The following is a 13,911-nucleotide window of genomic DNA, read 5'->3' as shown; positions in this document are numbered from 1 at the left end:
TATTGCAGAAATGGCAAAAGTGTACATTTTGCCTTGATCCTAATCTTAGAAAAAGAGCTTTCAATCTTTCGCATTAAGCATGACGTCAGTTGTGGGTTTTTCCATTCATGCCTCTATTAAGTTGAAGACGCTCTCTATTCCTACTTTAATGAAAATAGTTTAGTTTTTGTCTCTTTGTTTTTAATCATGGTGTTGGATTTTGTCAAGTGCTTTTTATGTAATGTGAATGATCATGCAGTTTCTGTCCTTTATTTCTATGGTGTATTACTGTGGTATAATGAAAAATACATATAGGGGAGGGGGCTCCTGGCTGGCTCAGTTGGTAGAACATGAAATTCTTGATCTTGGAGTTGTGAGTTCAAGCCCCACATTGGGTGCAGAGATTGGTTTAAAATCTTTTTTTTTTAAAGATTTTATTTATTTATTTATTCGAGAGAGAGAGGGGTTGGGCAGAGACACAGGCAGAGGGAGAAGCAGGCTCCATGCAGGGAACCCAATATGGGACTCGATAGCAGGTCTCCAGGATCAGGCCCTGGGTTGAAGGTGGTGCTAAACCACTGAGCCATCCGGGCTGCCCCTAGTTTAAAAATCTTTTAAAAAATACCTATATAGGTATATACATTTACATACATATACGTATACATATACACACACACACAGCCTTTGTTCCTTGTTCCCAGCACAGAACTCCTAAAACCCTTGGAATTTCCTGAGTGTTAAGAATGTCTATCATTACCATAATGAGCCTCTTCAGATCATACCTGATATTATGCTAATGAGGTGACTCTGGGTGGGCCCCTTGCATAGCTTTAAGATGGAGGCTGGTTGCCAGAAGAACCAGCCACTTGATTAGATGATTGGAACTTCAGCCCTACCTCTTGTGCCTCCAACAGGGGTAGAGGAGCTGGAGGTTGATTAATCACCAATGCCAGTGACTTAGTCATGTCTACATAATAAAATCTTGATAAAAAACTCTTTTTTTTTTAATTTTTTAAATTTATTTATGATAGTCACACACACAGAGAGAGAGAGAGAGAGAGAGAGAGAGAGAGAGGCAGAGACACAGGCAGAGGGAGAAGCAGGCTCCATGCACCAGGAGCCCGACGTGGGATTCGATCCCGGGTCTCCAGGATCGCGCCCTGGGCCAAAGGCAGGCGCCAAACCGCTGTGCCACCCAGGGATCCCTGATAAAAAACTCTTATACAAAGTTCAGGGGGCTTCCAGGCTGGTGAACACATTGATGTCTAAGAGGGTAGCATGTCCAGGTAGGACATGGAAGCTCCAAGCTTCTGTCCCATCTCATTCTTGTATATCGCTCCTATATGGCTATTCCTGAGTTGGGTCCTTTATAATAAAACTGCAATATTAAGTATAGCGTTGTAGTGATTTTACGAGTGATTTCTAGTGAATTATATCTGAGGGATGGGTTGTGGGAACCTCTGAATTTGTGCTCAGCGAGGCAGAAGTGTGGGAGCCTTGGGGACAGCCAAGACTTATGGCTGGGATCTGAAGTGGGGGCCATTTGGGACTGAGCCTTCAACTTATGGGGTCTGTGCTAACTCTGGGTACTTAGAGTCAGAATTGATTTGACTGTATGACATCCAGTTGATGTTGGAAAATGACACGAATTGATTTTTGGATGTTAAACTAATCTCGCATTCCTAGGATAAATCCCACTGGCCTATGGTGTGTAATCTTTCTTATATGTTTGTTTTACCTGGAGTCAGTCTGTTAGTATGTTGGCCTTTATGTTCATGAGGAATACTTGACTGTAGTTTTCTTATGATGTCTTTGGGTTTGGTATCAGGGACATTGCGGCCTCATGGAATGAGTTGGATTCCAAATTATATTCTATTTATATTCTATATTATATTCCAATTTATATTCTATATTCTAAAATAATTTGATAATTTAAAGAGTTGATAAAATTCACAGATGAAATCGTCTGGGCCTGGAGATTTCTTTGTGGGAAGAGTTTTAATTAATTAAATTTCTTTATTTGCTATTGGTCCTTTCACATTTCCTAATTCTTCTTGAGTCAGTTACAGTGTCTTTCTAGGAGTTTGTTCTTTTTACCCGAGTGGTCAAATTCTCCTTCTCCTTCTAAGGTTAACTTTCATATGCCATATATTTCAGGGGTGCCTGGGTGGCTCAGTGGGTTAGGTGGGTTAAGTGGGGCTCTTCCTGAACCTGATGGGTTTTGATTGCTTTCAACTCAAAATAATCTTCATACCAAAGTGGCTCATCTTGGGGAGACCTGCCCTTGGCCCCTACATCTATCACCCTATCATACATTTGTGATGGGTTTGGTATTTATAGAGGTACAAATATAAGAAACTCTACGTGTGCATACCTTCTGCCCTGGAACATACAATACACTTCAGGTTACCTCACTGCAGTGGATTGGCTCTGTAGCAATAAGAAAAGTTTATAGACAGCTATACATTGCATTCATTGTTCTACAGCCAGAAAACAAATAATGATGTACCACTAATGCACTTTTTTAAAAAGATTTATTTATTTATTTATTTATTTATTTATTTATTTATTTATTTATTTATTTATTTTAAACATAGAGGGGGGGGGCAGAGACACAGGAGGAGGAAGAAGCAGGCTCCACGCTGGGAGCCCGACATGGGACTTGATCCTGGGACCCCAGGATCATGCCCTGGGCCAAGGCAGGCGCCAAACCGCTGAGCCACCCAGGGATCCCCCACTAATGTGCTTTTTAAAACAGGTTATTATGTGTGTAATTTTCTTTCTTATAAAAAGAAAAAAAAGAAAGGATAGGGAAGAAAGAAAGAAAGAAAGAAAGAAAAGAAAGAAAGAAGAGAAGAAAGAAAGAAAGAAAGAAAGAAATACAAAACTGGGGCCCCTGGCTGTTTCAGTCAGTAGAGCACATGACTCTTGCTCTCAGGGCCATGAGTTCAAGCCCCACACTGGTGCTAGAGCTTACTTAAAAAAAAATTAATAGTGTGAAAATTCATAAAGGGAAACCTCACTAAAATGGAGTCAGGTTGTCCATTGTAGACCCAATAGGAAAGGATGAACAGGAGTGCCAGGGTGGTTCAGTCAGTGAAGCATCTGCCTTCAGCTCAGGTCATGATTTCAGGGTCCTGGGATGGAGCCCTGAATTGGACTCCTTTGCTCGGTGGGGAAGTCCACTTCTCCCTCTGACCCTGGCTCCCCCTTATGCCCTCAATCGCTCTCTCTCAATTACTAAGTAAAATTTAAAAAGAAAAAGGAAAGAAAGAAAGAAAGAAAGAAAGAAAGAAAGAAAGAAAGAAAGAAAGAAAGAAAAGAAAAGGAAAGGAAGAGTAGCGCAAGTCCTCAGGAAAGTTAGCTACTACTTTATCATGACCAGCAGGAGGAAGGTTTCCTCCTCACCGAGCAACAACCCAGCCAATGAGAGATCGTCACACCTCAGCCAATGAGAAGCCCCAATACATCTATTTCCCAGTTTACGCCAATGGACTTTTTGTTTACAACAGCCCTCCCAACGACCCCCTCTCCTCTATAAAAGAGCCTCCTCTCCTTTGTTACGTGGACCTGCCTGTGGCATTGCTGGGTCTTGTGTGTCCTGTAAAGCAATTCTTTGCTCTTCCCAAATAAACCTATATTTTGATGGTTAAAATGACTGGTTTTATTTATTTTTAAGGTTAATAAGAGCAGCAACAATCCATTGTGAGCTGGCTACTACTTATACATGAATGGCCCAGCCGTCCAGAGACCACAGTACAAAGGCTGCTTAATTAGAAAGGATTTCATAGGTGACCATTATCAAGGCAATTCTTCCCTCTCTGTGCCAGAACGAGTGGTTTCTTACACTTTTAAGTGTAAAGCATGCCTTTGGACCTTTTTACCTCCTTTAAGGACGTGGCTTCCGTCCTTTGATTCCAAGGAAATCCTTTTAGCAAGAAACTTGGCAAGAAGAGAAAACAAAACTTAAGGCTGCAGGAGTGGCTGGAATAGAAAGAAGGCAGGCGAGAGAAATTATGGGGCATGGGGTGTGAAATGATGCATCTGATCAGATAATAAAATGGACTGGGGTCCTGTACCCCCAACAGATATAGGTGAGTTAGCTTTGGGCAGAGTTGGGGTGGGGATTAGTTTGCACCAGGATTTAGGACACAGAGGTGTGTTTCTGTGCTATAATTGGGAATTATGAAGATTTTCCCATCTGTGTCCTGCCTTTTAAATATTCTCTGAGGTTCCGGGCAGCCCAGTAGTGCAGCGGTTTAGCACCGCCTGCAGCCCAGGGCGTGATCCTGGAGACCCTGGGTCGAGTCCCACGTCGGGCTCCCTGCATGGAGCCTGCTTCTCCCTCTGCCTGTGTCTCTGCCTCTCTCTCTCTGCATCTCTATGAATAAATAAATAAATAAATCTTTATAAATAAATAAATAAATAAATAAATAAATAAATAAATAAATATTCTCTGAGGTTCCTTCCATGTCTGCATCTTAGGATTCCAGGGCTGCCCTCTGAATCTGCTGTTTCCATATTTTCAAAAGCGTAATAGGACAATAAGTATTCAGTCGCTAACTACTTACCCAGAGTCACCTTATAGCTCAGATCTATACTAGGTGTAATATAATAAGAAATATATTTGGCCTTTGTTCCCAGTTGTAACACAGAGCTTGGAGATCCCCTAGGATATCCTGGGTGATGGAAGTGTCTTTTGTTATTCATGAGCCCCTTTGAGCACTTCTGAGTTTATGGTAATGAGGATAATTAGGATGGGGTCCCTAGGTAGCCTTAGGATAGGCTGCTATCTGAAAGACCAAGTACTTACAACATGTGCCTGGTATGGTTAAGCACTTGGTATATAGTAGCGAAAAAGTCTGTAAACAAAATTAGTCTTGGAAAGTCCAGTCTTGGAGGGCATGATGGCACTGTGTGAACATGCTGGAGCCCATCGAGGATATCAGTATTTAACATGAATAGATGCGAATAATCATGCCCTGTTTTTGCTATTTACCTTTCACTATTTACACTTTCTCTTTCAATGATTGCCCCGATGTAAAAAGGAATTAAATGACAAAGCAGATCTCTCAGGAAAGGAAACAGACTGTACACCAAACACAGAGCACCTTATTTATTCTGCAAAGTAACGAGACAGGCCAAAATGGTGCCTAAGTCAGAGGGTTTGCTGGTGCCAAGGTGATGGCTGTAGAAGCTGCTTTTTAGGCAACAGACTTGAGCGTTGGAAAGTTGAACAAGGCAAAAAGACCCATGGCGACCACCATGCTGACTACAAACACGCTCATTATGCCATAGGCCCTAACTGACCAATGGGCTACTTACAACCAGGCACAGTTCCTGAGATTACCAAAAAAGGGAAAATCCCATTCATCCCCATCACATCCCCTCACTCCGCCCTATAACTATAGCCCCTCACCACCTCCTCCTGGCAGTCTCTCCTCTGCTGTCCTGCTTGCTGCTCCCTTGCTGTGTATTCAATACATTTCTATCTCTTTTGTTCTGCTTGGGGGAATTCTTTAGCTGGCACCACGGGTCCCCATCCAATCAGGATGCCCCATGATGACCTCCAGTCTAAAGCAAGTTCTGGATGCAGAATAAATCATTTCTCACAGAATAGAGCACACACAGTGTGGCTTTGGGTCCAGCTACCTTCAGGAGGAAAGAGAGTCCAGAAGCCCCCGCCTGGCTCCCTCTGACAGCCATATCAATTCGACAGACTACTTACCCAACATGCCAGCTGACAGCATTTGCTGTACTCCTCTTTTATTTGAATGGTTGTAACAACATAAAAGAAGTAGAGAAAAAAACATCTGCTTTTTTCTCAATATGCTCTCACAGTGTCTACAAGATGAGTCATCAAAAGATTTTGCTTTCAGTTCATGTGACAATTATCCCAAAAGATCCCTTTTAAAATGTAAAATAGAAGGGGGAAAAAAGTCAAACAAGCTTAGAATATAAACAAAGAAGATTGAAGAATTGGGAATATCTGACAACATTTTAAAGAAGAAAAGAAAATAAGAGGACCTATGAATTGAAACGCAGTCAAAAAGAAATGCCCAAATGAGCCTCTTTTGGATTTGATGTCTCTAAAACGGCAATCAGTTTTTTCTTTAAATTATCTGTCTCTCTTCTCACAGAATTAGGGCAGAACTGCTCCTGATAAAAACATCAAACCTTCCAGATTGAACAGCAGCTCAGAAAACCAGCAGTCAAAACCAATGACACCAGTGGTCACAGACTGTCCAGACTATTTGTATACAAAGTTGAAAATCATGTCGTTTGAAAGCCACTGTAAAACATTATAGTTTCTTGGCCTACCAAATTAACAAAAACATACTTCCTAGTATTGAAATTTAATATATTATGGATCAACAGGAAGAAATCACACTCAAGAGAAGAATAAGCGATAGATAATTGGGAGAAAATATTTGCAAAAGAAACATCTGGTAAAGGACTGTATTCAAAATAAAAAAATAAAAACAACAACAACAACAACAACAACAAAGAAAAACCAAGACCCTACCCGACACTTCACCAAAGAAGACAACAGATGGCAAATACAAAGATGAAAAGGTGCTCCTCATACTGTGTCCTCAGGGAAATGCAGTTTAATCTGCATTTAATCAACAATGAGATGCTGGTACACACCTACCAGAATAGCCAAAACCCACAACACTGACACCACCAAATGCAGCTGAGGATGGGGAGCAGCAGGAACCTTGGTGCTGGTAGAGATTGCAAAATGGTGCAGCCACTTTGGAAGACAGTTGGTCAGTTTCTTACAAAACTAACACACTCTTACCATACGATCCGGCAACTGTGCTTGTTGGGATTTAGCAAAGGAGTTGAAAATTTATGTCTACACGAAAACCTTCATAGGGATGTTTACAGAAGCTTTATTCATAATTTCAAAACCTAAGGTGCATACACCATGCTGGCAGGTAAACTGAGGCATAATAAATATGTTAAGAGTTTAACAAAAATCTGCTTGAACCCAGCAGCATCCGATCTAGCAGATAGAAAGGTGCTCTGAGAAGCTGTACAAAATGAAAGACTTTTATAGGCAGCAGGAAGCAGGAACAAGGGAGTTATAGCAGACTGAAAAAAAAAAAAAGCAGGTTGGTTATTGCAAGGTTATTTTCCTTTAGGGGATGGTACGGGTCCATCAGGCGATTCCTGATCAACTAGTTTAAGATTCCATTTCTGGGAGAGCTGAAACAGTAATGGTGAAGGTGACTTGGGACTTAGCATAAAGGAGTTCATTTGGGGCCTGGTCTGGTCTTGTTTTTAACAAACCAGACAAGGGAATATTATTCAGTGCTAAGAAGAAATGAGCTATCAAGCCATGAAAAGACATGGAGAAATCTTAAATGCATATGACTAGTTGAAGAAGCCAATAATGGAAAGGCTACAGACTGTGTGTTCCCAACTAACTACATGACATTCTGGAAAAGGCAGAAGTCTGAAGACAGTGAAAAGATCGGAGATTGCCAGCAGGGAGGATAAATAGGTTAGGGAAGGATAAAGAGGAGGAGCACAGGGGGTCTTTAGGACAGTGAAACTACTCCATGAAACTACTCCATATGACACGATGACGGCAGACACATGGTACATTTGTCCAAATCCACAGAATGTACAGGAAGGTGAACCCTCATGTGAACAATGGACTCTGGATGATGATGATGTATCAGTGGAGGTTCATTGATGGTAGCCAATGTGCTACTCCGGTGGCAATGTTGCTAGTGGGGACACGATGTATGAGTGGGGCGGGGTGTATGGGAAATCTCTGTACCTTCCTCTCAATTTTTTTCTGAACCCAAATTATGCTAGAAATTAAAGTCTATTTTTATATCCAAAAATTAATACTAACCATCTATTTCTTAATTCAATAAAGTAAAACACTGTTAAAGAAACAAGCAAAAAGGAAATCACATAAAATTTTAAGAGTCGGAGTATTTCCATGGAACACGTTTCCATATTTCTTAAGAAAATATAGACAGTTCTCTTCTTCAGAAATTGGAGTTGTGGAAAAGAGTTGTCTGTATATTACTTGCTGGGAACCTACCCAAAAGAACCCAACCAAACAAGCCAAAGTAGTTATAGTTTAATGAGACATTAACTTTTCAAACCTAATTATCTCTTCAGTGTTACATCTGTCCCACTCTATGGCTGGAATTTGATCCACTTTGCCCAAGACTCCCTTTTCTTGGAGGACCAGAAGTAACAGAAGTGGACACTTAGGTCATATTGATGAGGGAGCAGAAGGCAAGCTGAGGACAAAGCACAAGGTGACAGACACCCCGCAACCTCTCTCCCCCTCCCCACCCTGGGTGGGATAGGTGTGAAGTTCCTCCAGGAAAATCCCAACTGTCTTAATGCTTTGCAAGAGGGGAAAACAACCTCAGCTTGATAATAGTATCCTGAGGATCATCCTTAGCATATCAAAGTCCTTTTGGACACCTCCCTTTTTCCTCACCTCCTCCAACTCCCAGGTATATAATCAGCCATATCTCACAACCCCAGGGCAGCACCTCTTTCTGCCCATGGGTCCTGTCCCCATGTTTTAATAAAATCACCTTTCTGCACCAAAGATGTCTAAAGAATTTTCTTGGTCATTGGCTCCAGACCTCACTGATATTCCAAAGCTGCATCAATATTATAAAGAATATTTTTTTCAATTACAAAATGAGTGTCCCAAAGGGCGCCTGGCTGGCTCAGTTGGTAGAGCATGTGACTCTTGATCTCGGGGTCTTGAGTTTGAGCCTCACATTCGGTGCAGACTTGACTTAAAAAAAAAGGCGGGGCGCCTGGGTGGCTCAGTAGTTGAGCACCTGCCTTTGGCTCAGGTCGTGATCGAGTCTCACATCAGGCTCCCTATAGGGAGCCTGCTTCTCCCTCTGCCTATGTCTCCGCCTCTCTCTGTGTGTCTTTCATGAATAAATTTTTAAAATCTTAAAAAAGAAAGAAAGAAAAAAAAAGGTGTTGGGGCACCTGGCTGGCTCAGTTGGTTAAGCGTCGGACTCTTGATTTTTGGCTCAGGTCGTGATCTCAGGGTTCTGGGATCAAGCCTTGCATTGGGCTCTGCACTTAGCACAGTCTGCTTGGGCTTCTCTCTCTTCCTCTGCTCTGCCCCTCTCCTTGATCATACTCTCTCTAAAATTAAAAAATTAAAATTTAAAAAGGCGTTAAAAACGTGTTAAAAACAAAATAAAAAACCAAAAATCAGTGTCTCAATTCGAGGAAATAAGACACACATAGTCTATTTAAATGCTTTGATTTCTAATTAAACATGATTCAAGAACAGCAGTGAGGTTTCTAGAATCATTCAAATCCTTGCTATCCTGTTTTTTGACATTTGTTCAAATGAGGCAGGCCTAGAAACAGGTTCAGGACAAATTCTAAAGTCCCCTGATACGAAGCCTTCCTGGGAAGTGTCAGGATGGGGGAAATTGGAGAGTCCCACCTATTAAAGTCAGGCGTATAGTTACTTCTCAAGTACAAGCAAGGCAGAGCGATTCTAAGCATTGTGACCCTAAAAGAAACGTCTGACATTAAACCAGGGGGCCAGTTCATTTCAAGACCTTTCCCACTGTAGGCTTTCCTCTATCATTAGTGAGGAAGAAAAACTATCCCAACCCTGTGTATAAGACCCTTCTGAACACTGCTTTGGGCTTACACGTGACAGGATTAGCACAGCAGGCCTGAGACCACTGTCCCTGGAAGGCCACCTGCAGACTTGCACGCAGGCTCTCGGAGCATTTCTAGCCACCGGTTAACTGGTAAGGGCGGCTCCCTGTGCCCCATTGGGGCAAACCATGTGGTCTCTCTGAGGGTCTGGCATCTCCAGATGTGCCAGGCAGAGAGAGCCCGTGTGACCTGCACCCAGTGGAAACCTGGGGGGCTGTGTCCCTGGTGGGCTCCGGGGCAGGAACACTGCACACGTTCTTGCTGCTGGAAGAGGGAGCTCTTTGCGTTCCCTCAGGGGGAAAGAGGGCATCAGCCACCTCCATTCTGACTTTATTCTGTACTTTCTAATTAAGTTCTCCTCTCCAGCTCATCTAACTCAGGCTAAAGGCCCTGTGGGCAAAGCATCCCACAGAGGAACTGGAACTACCTGCCCTGAGCCAGCAAGACCTCCCTAGACTGACCCCAAGACAAGGATCAACCTGACCTTCACCGCCCACCTGCACGTCCCCACCCACCTTTGTCCTACACCATCCTTATATAAACCTAGAAGTGTTTTCAGCACTTCGGGCACAGTCTTTGAGACGTTGTCTTCATGTGGGGGAGGCCTCATTGGAATAAATTCCTTTCTTGTTTCCCCACCACTCATTGCTCTGGCTTTGGGTTTTGTCAGTGAGTGGCAAGAGGCTGAGCCTGGTCTGCTTGGGACCCCCCAGGGCCAGGTGCTCGTGCACCCCTGCACCCTGCTACAAGGGGAAGGAGAGTGTAAGGAAGCCTGTGCCTGGATTCCTCCAGAGTCTGCCTGGCTCTTTGTCCCGTGATCCATCCTTACCATGTCACCATAATTAACCTGAGCCATGGGTACACTGATAAGCTAAATCCCGTAATTCCTTCCAGTAAATCTTCCAATTTAGGGGTGGCCCTGGGGTCCTCCAAAACATAAGCACTTATGCAGTTCCCCTCAGTTTTTCATTATTTTTAATTGTAGTAAAACACACATAAGGGGATCCCTGGGTAGCTCAGCAGTTTGGCGCCTGCCTTTGGCCCAGGGCGCGATCCTGGAGTCCCGGGATCGAGTCCCATGTCAGGTTCCCGGCATGGAGCCTGCTTCTCCCTCCTCCTGTGTCTGACTCTCTCTATGTCTATCATAAATAAATAAATAAATCTTTTTTAAAAACTACACACACACATAAAATGTACCATGTTAACTATTTTGACGTGCATAGTTCAGCGGCATTAAGTACATTCACATTGTGCAACCATCACCACTGTCCAAACACAGAACTCTTACCTTCCCCAGAGGACACGCTATACACATTGTCAAAAAAAAAAACAAAAACAAAACCAAAACCAAAATTCAACTGGAGTAAATTTGAAGATCCACTTGGCTTTATTAAGAGATGCACGAATCAAGCAGCATCTTGTCGCCATACCAAGTAGAGAGTTGCACAAAGGAAGATTTGTATAGGAAGGAGGGTAGGAAAAGAAAGTTGTTAGAGAAAAAAAAAAAAGGAAAGGACTGTTTGAGGCAAGATCACCTTCCCTTAACGGAGGGGCAGGGGGTCTTACCACGCAGATTCCCTTATCTTCTTCTGTGGTTTGGAGAAGGCCCACGTAATGGATCACCTCACTGATGCTTATCAGAAAATTCCTGACCGTTCAGACGACACTACAAGGAACTTAGGTACTAAGTCCAGATTTGGTGACTTGGCTTAAGTGACACCATTTTGGGCCTATGGTTTTCTAACACCGTTAAACACATTTCCTTGTTCCTCTACCCACCCAGGCCCTGGCAACTACTATTCTTTCTGTCTCTATGCATTTGACTGTTTTAGGTTTTTTTTTTTAAATTTTTTATTTCTTTATGATAGTCACAGAGAGAGAGAGAGAGAGAGAGAGAGAGAGAGAGGCAGAGACACAGGCAGAGGGAGAAGCAGGCTCCATGCACCGGGAGCCCGACGTGGGATTCGATCCCGGGTCTCCGGGATCGCGCCCTGGGCCAAAGGCAGGCGCCAAACCGCTGCGCCACCCAGGGATCCCTGTTTTAGGTATTTGACGCACATGGAATTATACAGTATTTATCTTTTGTGACAGGCATGTCTCACTTAGCCTGGGGTTCTCAAGGTGCATCCGTGCTGTAGGTGTCAGCGCTTCACACCTTTGCATGACTAGATAATACTCCACTGCGTGAACAGACCAATTTTGTTTATTCACTCATCTGCCGATGGGCACCTGGGATGTTGCCACCTTTCGGCAACTGTAAATAATACTGCTATTAACGTGATAGTACAAGTATCCCTTTAAGTTCCTGCTTCCAATAGTTTTGGGTACATACCCCAAAATGGAACTGCTGGATCATACAGTAAATTCTAGTTTTAGTTTTTTCTGTAACCACCCTGTTTTCCATAGAGGCTGAGCTATTTTATGTTGTCAAAAGTATGGGTATGGGAAGACTCTGGGGTGTGGAAAATTCTTCATGCTAGTGGAGAAGACATTTGTGATTCAGTCAAGGTCGTTCAAGGTCCCACCAAATTTCAATATATACCTTATTAAATTTTCGATTTAATAGAGCAGTGCACGCCCCCAAAAAAAGAGCAGTGCACCCATATTTATGCACACACACCCCCGTGTGAAAGCAAGCTAATACTTTTACTTTACACAGATATGAAGATAAAATTATTTGACAGAGTATACAAGACAAGTGTAAAAATTAAACTTTATTTCATTGTCACATTTTAACTCAAATATGAAAAAAACTTAAAAGATGAGCTTATTGTTACCCATCATCTAAGGATCCTGCCAAGATCGACACTATTTATAGACATAAAAAAAAAAAAACCTGAGTAAAACCAAAATTCCAGGAAACACAATGTGAGTACAGAACTTTGAGTATGATTGTACGTATCTGTGGGATGCAGTCATGTTTTTGACTATGAATCTCATCCTATTTCATTTCCTTCTTGACAGAGTTATCAGGAATCCTCCTAGTGGAGACAATATGCTACAGCTTTCTTGGAGGAAAGTATGCTGTGTCATTAACAGAAGCTACTTAACCTCTTGCCAGCCTCGTTTTGCAGATCCATTATGAGCAAATGGAGCAAGAGCCCAGGAGAAGGAGTGATGTGGGAATGCAGGCCCCACTGTGAGCTTAAATATAAGAGAGTTTAAGCCTGGTATGATAAGCAGCCTCGTAAGATGGTCCAGAGAGGATCCCTGACTCCTGGTGCTAACCCCTTGTGTAATCCCATCCAGAACTAGTGACTTGCATCTAACAAAGAGAAAATAGCAAAAGTGATGGGATGTCACTTTTGAGATTAAGTTACAAAAGACTGTGACTTCTGTCTTGCTAGCATTCTCTGGCTTTTCTTGCTTGCTTTGTTTGATGAAGACAGCTTCTATGTCGTGAGCTGCCCTGTAACAAGGAACAGAGGGTGGCCTTTGGCCAACAGCCACGAGAAACGGAGATCCTTAACCAGCAGCCTGTGAGGAGCTGACTCCTGCCAACAACTGCAAGAGTGAGTTGAGAAGTGGGTCCTTTCCCAGTTGAGCCCAGCCCAGCTTTGGGACAGATCCTAACCCGAGGATCTAGCCTAGTAACACTGATTCCTGACTCATGGAACTGTGAGAGTGTTTGTCATTTTAAAGTAGCTAAGTTTTGGGGTCATCTGTTATACCATGATAGAAAATACACCTGGGTAAGGAGTCACGTGCTTACAGAGACAATAAAACCACTTGTATTAATTCTGCAATAGCATTTACAAATTATTTATACAGGATCAACAAACAACTGAGTTTATCTCTCTCAACTTTGAAAAAGAAAACCAAAACTTTATACTACCTGGAACAAGAGTTTGGTGTTCCACACAAACTAAATTTCTCTAAGAAGTCTAGATAACTACAGTTTCCTGACTCCCTGCAGTATACATGCCATCAAGTCTGAAAATCACATGCTACCGAATTTCTTCAGATTTGTAGGCCAACTATAAAAATCTCCAAATTTCTATTAGGTTTAAAAAAAAATAGAAAACAAGGTATTAGCTGTCCTCCTGGCTGAATTTACCTTGCTGTAAAACTCATCATTTGTACAGGTAAATATCTTAGGTAAAAGTGAGCTCTCCCATTCATAAGAAATGTCCAAATAGGCAAATCCAGAGACAGCAGAGTAGTGCTTGCTAGTGCCAGGCCAGACAATGGGGGATGACTGCTAAAAGGCAGGGGTTTCTTTCTGGGGTGATGAAAATGTTC

Source organism: Nyctereutes procyonoides, unplaced genomic scaffold (assembly GCF_905146905.1).
Source record: "Nyctereutes procyonoides isolate TBG_1078 unplaced genomic scaffold, NYPRO_anot_genome, whole genome shotgun sequence".
Lineage (NCBI taxonomy): Eukaryota > Metazoa > Chordata > Mammalia > Carnivora > Canidae > Nyctereutes > Nyctereutes procyonoides.
This window is presented reverse-complemented; position numbering follows the sequence as displayed.